The sequence below is a fragment of the Cryptomeria japonica genome, chromosome 10 (genome assembly GCF_030272615.1).
Source record: "Cryptomeria japonica chromosome 10, Sugi_1.0, whole genome shotgun sequence".
NCBI classification, from domain to species: domain Eukaryota; kingdom Viridiplantae; phylum Streptophyta; class Pinopsida; order Cupressales; family Cupressaceae; genus Cryptomeria; species Cryptomeria japonica.
In genome coordinates, this window is record NC_081414.1 from 809,605,384 (window position 1) to 809,615,543 (window position 10,160).

Below are 10,160 nucleotides of genomic sequence, written 5' to 3' on the forward strand. Positions count from 1 at the left end.
TGCGCACGTGAAACTATGCCAAAATGGATTCTCAATCACATCTCGCTCACATACAGTCACACCATACACCAAAAATATCACCCACACCAAAATTATATACCAACAACCACAAAATAGGTTCTTGTAACGTCATAAATTGTATGCACTTGCTAAAGCAGTACAATTTAACACCTAGTTTAGCACCCGCCTTGGCGCAGTTGCATTTTGCATTACATTTCCCCTTTAGCACTTAATTAATCAAATTAATTAGGTCTAAAGGTTCTATTTCATCATTTTCCACATCATAAAGTCGGGCCCTTTCATTAAAGCGTGCCCCTTTCATTTTATTCTTCCAATACATCACTTAATCAAAAACCCTAATTAGGCCCTATTCTGAGCTTGGGGGTTTGATTTCGGGGGTCAAAACATCTCGAAATCACCTGTAACTTCGGGATTCTCTCTAAAATCATCATATCTGACGGCCCTAAAAATTTGGTGAAAAGTTGTCAGGACCGTGGCGCCCGGAGTGCACACGGTCCCGGACATTTTTCCCGAAATTTTAGGAGCGCGATCCAATCATAAAATAAAGCTTAACCCCAAGAAATTGGCGGGATATTCAATCTCTAGGTCGGCCAAAAGTTGGAATTAAGACCTAGGGTTTCATACATAAGAGCTCTCTTTCTTCATTTGAAGGGATCCGATTTTTGTTTTCAGAAACCTCATATGCAGCGAAAGAGCAGATCTTTGAAGACTTCAACAACATTCAACATCCCTCTATCAAGCATTTATCAATTCCATTCATCCATTTAGGGCTTGGAAGACATTGAAGAACAATAGGAGATTACCGACTGAAGATTGGCTTGTACTCCTCCCTTGAGGGTTGGGTATGATTTCATGTTGTTTTCATGTCTTTGCATAAGCTTCAATATCTCATTTATTCATGCTTTAGATCACTTTGCATCTTGATTTAGAGCATTTACATTATCATTAACAAGCAATTAGGGTTTACTTTCTAGGTTGCTCTAGTTTGCTTACTTGCATTTTAGATCTTGCACACACACAAGGTCTGCACACACATTACTTTTACAATACAACTTGGCTATTCGTGGAGGTGGAAATCACTGAAGCGGGGGTTTGACTAAGGCAAAACCCTATATAGCCACCCAAAACACCTTTTTCAGATATAAGTGCAGGTTTCGAGACTCAGACGACGCCGTAGGTTGCAAATCCGAAAAATGCAGGTCGAGACAGCACCCCACACCAAATTGCAGAGCAGAATACCAGGACAGGGGCGTGGGGCGCCCTGGTCCTGTCAGGACAGGGGCGTTGGGCGCCCTGGTCCCTGGGACAGAGGCGCTAGGCGCCCTGGTCCTCCTGACAGACAACATTTCAGACAGTTTTCCAGAGTGCAAAACAGTGGTTTCAGGTGCAGTTTCAGGTGCAGAATCAGGACAGTGGCGCCCACGCCCCCGTCCTGAACATTTCCACTCAGATTTTGACTCCGGGTACGCATTTGCATTCTTGTCTTATCTTTGTATTTATAGCTTTCCATTTTTTAAGTTCAATTCTGCAATCTTGTTATTAGTTCATACTTGCATTTTAGGGTTAGGAATTGGACTTGCATAATCTTACCTTTCAATTACAACAAAGGAATAGAAACCCTAATAGGTAGCCCATGGCTCTCTCTTTCACAAAAAGAAGTAGCCAATTGTGTGATACCTCTAGGCTCTTTCGTATTCCGTAATGTGTGACAAGAGGTAGGATTAGGACATGATAACCTAGTCTCGCTTTTTCCCTCACACATTTTGGTGAACCCGACGTGAATCTATCATTGCTTCTTCTTGCATTGCATTTGTTAGATCTAGATCTAGATTTAGTGTGTTTTCATTTCATTTTCATTAAAAAGAGAAAAAAAAAAAAAAGAGTGTGTTTCTTTGCATTGTGTGTTTAAATTTCATGAAACTTTTATTTCAAAATGTCGGACTTTTATTTGCAAAATGTTCATGCTTATGATGATTATTATGAGTATAGCCAAGATGAATTAGATGAAGCTTTAGATGAGTTTTTGAACCCTAAAGATGCCAAACCTTCATTTACCAAAAACTCGTAAACCTTGTTACTATGCCATTTCGTTGTGATGAGAAAGATAAGTTGAATGAGTCCTCTCAAGGGTACATTCCTATCAACTCTTCCACTAAATCTAGTAACATGGTTGTTTTCAACAATCCCCTCTATGAGGAGATGTCTCCTTTTGAATCAAAAGATAAACCTTTTAATAGATATGATCATGCTTTGTTGGATGATGCTCTTGATGACTTTGTGGCTTTATCGAAATCTCTAAACAAGAACAAGACTTCTAAATTGGTTAACATGATAAACTTGAATGAGCATAAAAAGCCTCTCTTTGAAGTCCAAGGTGCTTATCCTTCTCCCACCTTTCAAGTTCCTAAATCACCTCTCCTTACTGTCCAAGGAGGGTATGATCATGATTCCTTTCGTACTCCGAATAAACCAATCATCACTGTGCAAGGAAGAAAACCTATAAGTCCTTATAGTTATGCCAAGCAAATAACTAGAGAGAGTTATCATGTGGTTGCCCATACTTATCATACCAGAAATAATAGGCAGCCTAGTCCTCCTCCTGTTAATCCAGTTTCTCTTCCGAATCCTCAACCAATTCTTTCGCAAGCTCCACGTATTTCACAAGTTCTTAGTAAGGAATATGATCTCATAGAACAACTTAAAGTTACCCCTGCTAAGATATCCCTTTGGGATTTGATTCAAACTTCTTCCACTCATCATGGAATGTTACAAGATGCCTTGAAAGATTTGAATGTTCCTCCACTGAATACATCTAGTAATATAGCATCTTTGGTTAACTCTGTGATGAATCCTAAAGCCCAAATTGTGTTTACCCAAGATGAATTGCCTACTAGTGAAATTCAACATCAATATGATCCCTTGATGATTGTGGTTATCATGAAAGACACTGCGATAAGACGAACACTAGTAGATAATGGCTCTGGTCTCAATGTGTATAGCATTAATCTTTTGCATAAGATGAATGTGGATACATCTCTAATTGAGCCGGACCCTCGTCCTATTCGAGGCTTTGATAATGTGGCTAAAATTTCATTAGGTACTATCACCTTACCCATCACAGTGGGGCCTGTTACTTTGCCTACTCCTATCCATGTTATGTCGGGAAATTTAACATACAACTTGTTATTAGGGAGACCGTGGATTCACAGTATGCAAGCTGTTCCCTCTACATTGCACAGACAAGTTAAGTTTATCTATAACAATAAGACATATACCTTGATAGGTGATACTAATTTTCAAGCTTGTTTGCAAACATCTACTTCCAAGGGGGGTTCTTCTAAGCCGTCCTCATCTAGTGATGACTCTTTAAACAAGATACCTATCGATGAGTCCTTGCTCTCTGATGATCAAAATTCTTTGGATGAGTCTGGATCTCCTGAAGAAGACTCTTCTGGACTTGAAACTACACATAAGAAGGATTTTGATCCTGAGAAGGTTCTCGCAGACGATGATTGGGGATCCCTTGATTTTAATCCCACCTTTGTAGGTGAATATAAGGTTCCTTCTAGAGAGCTTAAAGTTGAAAAGAAGGAAGAAGCTAAAAATCAATCAACATTACCTGAACCTATGAGTAATAATTTTGTGGCCGCTTCTCAAACTTCTTCTCCCCGCACCTCTAATTCCTGAAGAGTTTGAGTCTTTGTCTTATGAAAAACCGCCTTCTCTGTCGGAAATGGCTGATTGTTATGGTCGTGGTTTTCGCATTTTTGCTAAGCATGGGTATCATGGAAATGGTTGTGGCGCTCACGAACAAGGAATAAAGGTTCCTCTAGAGAATAATCTTCACAACCATGCCTTTGGACTTGGCTATAATCCCTGTAAGCACACTAAAGCTTCTAAGAGACCATGTATTAGTGTTAATACTATTTCTACATCTCTATCAATGCAACACCCCGAGTATATTGATGAAGATCCTTCATGTGCTTGTGCTTTTGATGTTTTCCCTACCAATGATGCTTTAGCTGAATTTTTAGGAGCATATGATACTCTTCCTCATTATCATCACAATAGGGGACTCCCTTATTGTTTGAACACTGAAGCCTATTTTGGAAAAGAGATTGATAATGATGAGATTGTGAAAGAATTCCCTCAGTTAAAGGATACTCCTCAACAAAGTAATCTTCTCATAAGTGACACCACTAATGTTAAGATGGATCCTTGCAATGAAGAAAAAGTTATTAAAATTGGAAAATGTTTGGATGAAGAGGAACAAAAACAATATGAAGATTTATTGCATGAATTCCCCGAGATCTTTGCTTGGACATACTCTGACATGCCTGGTATAGATCCTAAGATTGTTACTCATAACATTGTCTTAGTTCCTGATGCTAAGCCCGTGAAACAAAAGATTCGAAAAATGAATCCTAAGGTAGCTCTGCTTGTTAAGGCTGAGATTGAAAAGTTATTGGAGGCTAGATTTATCCGCCCTATTGATTATTCCCCATGGATTTCAAATATTGTCGCTGTGGCTAAACCAGATAATAAAATAAGAATGTGTACCGATTTCCGAGATTTAAATAAGGCTTCTTTAAAAGATGATTTCCCTCTTCCAAACATTGACATGATAGTTGATTCTACGGCAGGACATGCCTTGTTATCCTTCATGGATGGTTTTTCAGGATACAATCAAATTTTCATTAACCCTCAAGATCAATTCAAAACCGCTTTCACCACTTCTTGGGGTACGTTTTGTTGGATAATGATGCCTTTCAGACTTAAAAACGCCGGTGCAACTTATCAACGAGCGATGACCCTTATCTTTCACGATTACATGCATAAGATTTTAGAAGACTATGTTGATGATGTTTTAGCCAAATCCGTTCTTCGCATAGATCATATTAAGATCCTTCGTCAAATCTTTGAAAGGATTCGTAAATATCACATGCGCTTGAATCCCCGAAAATGTGTTTTTGGTGTGGATAGTGGAAAACTATTAGGATTCATAGTTTCGCATCATGGGATTGAGGTGGATACTAAGAAAATAGATGCTATTGTCAACATGCCACCTCCTAGAAATGTGTCTCAACTCAAAAGCTTACAAGGAAAGATTCAAGCTATTCGTAGGTTTGTATCTCAACTTGCGGATCGTACTTTTCCTTTCACTCAACTTCTTAAAAAGAATATCACTTTTCAATGGAATGAGGATTGTCAGCAAGCATTTGAAGATTTAAAAATGTATTTGGCTAATCCTCCTATCCTTCGACCGACTGAACCTTCTAAACCCTTCCTTCTTTATACGGCTGCGTCCTCTCATGCTCTTGCAGAATTATTGGCACAACATGATAAAGATGGTAAGGAGTGTCCGGTTTATTATATAAGTTGTACCTTACTCGATTAGGAGACCCGATATTTTGCGGTGGAAAGACAATGCTTGGCCTTGGTGTTTGCGACTCAAAAATTGAGACATTATCTCTTAAACTCAGAAGTCCACGTCATGGTAAAGTTTGATCCGTTGAAGCATCTTTTCTCTAAAACTGATTTATCAGGATGCCTAGCTAAGTGGGTTATGATGTTAACTGAATTTGACCTTAAATTTGTTTCACAAAGGGCAATTAAAGGGCAAGCGTTGACCGATCACCTAGCTGAGGCCCCTTCACCTTTCTCCTTCCCTAACCCTAAGTCTTTTCCTGACGACTTCATTCTTTGTACAGAGAAAGATGAAACTTGGGAGTTATATTTTGATGGCTCTAAGTGTCGTACGGGATCGGGGGCAGGTGTTGTTCTGATGTCTCCTACAAAGAAGTCTATTCCCTTATCTTATCGTCTCAATTTCCTATGTACCAATAACATTGCTGAGTATGAGGCTCTTATAGCAGGAATAAAGGCAGCCTTAGCTCTGAATATAAAACACATACATATTTTTGGAGATTCTCAACTGATTATAAGACAAGTAACAAGACTGTATCAAGCAAAACAAGACAAGTTATCACAATATAAAGACCTTGCTATCTCTTTGTTACAAAAATTTGATTCTTACACCATAGAACCTGTTCCTCGAAAAGATAATCGACATGCGGACACAATGGCATGTGTGGCTTCTCTTGTATCTTTAGAGGACCCTGTGGTTGATCTTAAATTTGTTATTCACAACCTTACTTCTCCAGCTATTGTAGATGATTCTAGCCTGGTGACATGTTGCGACTTCATAGACTCGGATGAATGGTACTCGCATATCGTAAGATACTTGACTGATGGTACCTTTCCTGATTCCGCCAATAGGAACACCAGGGCTAGAGTTCACAAGTTGTCTGCTAGGTATATCATTCTTTCTAATGTTCTTTACCGAAGGGGTTATCACGGTCTTCTCCTTCACTGTCTTAACAAATCAGAAATCCCTATTGCTCTTGAAGAGGCGCATTCAGGTGCCTGTGGGGGGCATTTTGGAGGTAAATCCTTGGTTCAAAGATTACTTCGTATGGGATATTATTGGCAAACTATGCAGCAAGATTCTTTTTCATTTGTTAAGAAATGTCACCAATGCCAACAACACAATAATTTGATTCATGCTTCTGCCCAAGAACTCCGTTCTCAGGTAGCTTCTTGGCCTTTCTCTGCATGGGGGTTGGATCTCATCGGTAAAATCTCTCCTCCTTCATCTCAAGGACATGTTTTCATTATAACCGCAACAGATTGCTTTACAAAGTGGGTAGAAGCTGTTCCTCTTCGCTCCACTACAGCTGAAGTGATTTGTCGATTTCTTCTAGAAAACATTATTTCTCGATTTGGGATACCTTCCACTATAATCTTTGATAATGGGACATCATTTAAGAATAAAGACGTGAAGCAATTCCTCAAGAAATATCATATCAAACATCGATTTTCTACACCATACTATCCTCAATCGAATGGTCAAGCCGAATCATCCAATAAAATAATCGAACAAATTCTTCGCAAAACCGTGAATAAGCATGGTAAGGATTGGAGTACTCAGCTAATCTATGCTCTTTGGGCCTACCAAACGAGTGTACGAATTGCCATGGGAACTACACCTTATAATCTTGTTTATGGTGCTGATGCTATTATGCCTTTAGAATTAGAGATTCCATCACTTAGAGTTTCTCTCAAAGGTATAATAGATGATGACTCCTATAGAAAACAAAGACTTCAATAGCTTGAGATGCTTGATGAACAGCGTATAAATACTCTTGAGCATATTCAAGCGTATCACAAAACTCTACAACGAAGCTATAATGATAAGGTTATTCAACGTTCCTTCTCAGTGGGTGACTTAGTGCTCTATGAGAATCAGCGCAATGTGAATGCCTTACCTGAAGAAAAGGGAAAATTCAGTCCTAATTGGCTTGGACCGTATATCGTTATTGAAGATTATGGATCAGGTGCTTACAAAATAGCGGATGTAGACGGTGCACCTCTTAAAGACCCTATAAACGCTATGCACTTGCGTAGATACTATGCTTAATTCCTCATTCCTGATCATTTATCTATTTCCTTTCTCATTTCCTCAAAATTGGATAATATGTTAGCATATCTTTGTTAGAGCAAATAGAATTAAATGATGTTTTGTTTAATCTATGTTGCTTCGTTCCTGACAAGCGTGTTTCTTTACTTTATGATTTGTCTTGAATTCATTTATGTAAATTACAAAAGATTTACATTTTCATTATGTTGACATATTAAATAATGTTTTTATGTGTTAAGTTGAATCATGTCATGTTGTGTTTAAATTCAAATTAAATCACATTGGTTATATGATTCGTAGGCTTAATACATACTTTCTTCCTTATCATCAATATAGTACTTGATCAAATATTTTAATTAAGTCACACATGTATCAATTTAATCATGGAGCATTGAGAAATCAATCACATGGAAATTAAATTCGGAACATACATGTACATCTACCAAATGTATTAACTTTAATCACAATACACATTGTTTAGGCATTAAAGATAACACGTTTGAAACAAAGAAGCATGTATATATATATATATATATGTGGATCAATATACAAAGGTAGGTCACTACACGTCCAAAATGTGACCTACCCTACATCATAAGATCATCTCCTATCCCTAGGGCTGGTGGCTGGAGAGTGACGACTAGATGCTCCCTCCTGATCCGGCTGTGCAGGTGGACCCATGGGGGTATACCGTGATATAGATCGTGAATGGCTCAGAAAGGAACTCCTACGATCCCTATCCATAAGGATAGCGCGATACGAGGTAGCCTCGGCCTGAGCTGCTGCTAGATCACGCTGTGCTCGCTGAAGGTCCTTTGATAGAGCCCGCTCTCTCTCCCTCCATATCTCTACCTGTACTCGAATGGGGAAAACAAATCATCATGCCGACCCGCGTTCCCTTGAGGTCTATAAGCAACCTGTGAGGAACTAGGGATCTGCGCTGTCGTAGAGATATCTGTCACTGCTTGCTGGATCAAGGAGCGCCACTCCTGCACATTAGCTGTAGCAGTAGAACAGATTTTGTGTTAGTTCCATTTTATATCATCAAAACATTAATCAATCAATATAAACCTACTATACCTGGATCTCCCTCACGCCAGTAGGGATCGTGATATGGTAACATCTGTGACTGGGAACTACTAGGCTCCCCACGCTCGAGCGATCTGTGTGCGATAGGTGCAGGTCTCTGTAGCGCCTTATGTTCCCCCTTTTGGGGAATAACGGGAGGATCTAAGGCTACGGTATCATCCCCTGAATGGTGAGGAGCTGCATCTGACTCCTCCTCATCATCTCTATCCTCATCTGCATCCTCATCCTCGTTCTCCTCATCATCATCTCTCTCCTCCTCGTCGTCATCCTCGTCCTCCTCCTCCTCGGCACTAGGCTGATCTCCTATAGGCGGATCAGGACCTCCTACCTCCTCATGATCCTCTCCCTCCTCTGGCTCCTCCGATCTGGATCCCTGATCCTCATCTCGATCTCCATGCCTCCATGGACCTGGATGGCCTGTCGGGTGATCTGGTGGAAAGATAGGCCCTGGGTATGATCTCATAAACCAGGAATGATACCTGCGCTGTGCCCCGGGGTCTGCAGCATAATCAGTGACCACATCCTGATCGGACCCCTCTATATCTGTGATCTCGATATCATCTATCGTGGGTCTCGCTACTGCTCTGGGTCTAGGAAGGACTCGTGAGTGTCGAGTGTAGATGGGCACATCGGCTGGAACACACTGCTCTAGCCCAAACTGCATCCGTACTCGGTCAAAGTAGAATGGGACTATGATGTGTGGATATCGCCCTCTCAGTAGGCGGTTCCTCTGTAGGCATGCTAACTGTCTCTCCATCCCATCCCATCTGTGCATCCGCAAATATGGTTTCCACACAGTCACCTCAGCTATCAATCTGTCAACTATCACTCTCCAATACAATAGATCTCCAAATCTCCACTCGCTGGTAAGTGGATAAGCAAATACCCTAGGTCGCTCGCTAGCCGTACTCATCAGATAGCCGACAGGCCTGGTGCATGTAAAGTGCTCAAATATCCACACCTGCAGAAGTGTGCATGTCATCAAGCTGCAACCCTATCTGAAAACATACTCCTCGAGGTCATGATAGAGATGTGCAAGCATACTCTGACCCCAGGCATATACTCTCCTGTGTCTCTCCATAGCCCTGATGCACCATGTGAGACCCCCATGCATGTGTGTACCTCACCCATTAGGGCAGACGGCTAGTGCAATGATGGCTATCATAAGACGTCTCATGAGGGGCACCTCTCCTATAGGATGTAAGAGCCAGCTGACCATGATACGACCTCTCGTCTCACTCGGCATGACTCTCCCTATGCAATATACCTGCTCCCTCTGATGATCCTCTACTGACCAATCGATCGCATATGTCACGGTAGCTCCTCTGATCGGTAGGCAAAGAATGCGGTACACATCCTCAAGTGTCACCGTCATCTCCCCTACTGGAAGCTGGAACGTGCATGTGTCAGGATCCCATCGCTCCATGAGTGCCATCAGCATCGCGGGATGAAATCGGATGGCCGGCATAAGAATCATAGACCACAAACCTACTATCGACAATGTGTCTCTCTCTGCCTGCGTAAGTCAGGGAATCTGATCACGCAAACTGCGAAGAATCTGCCCCGCCAT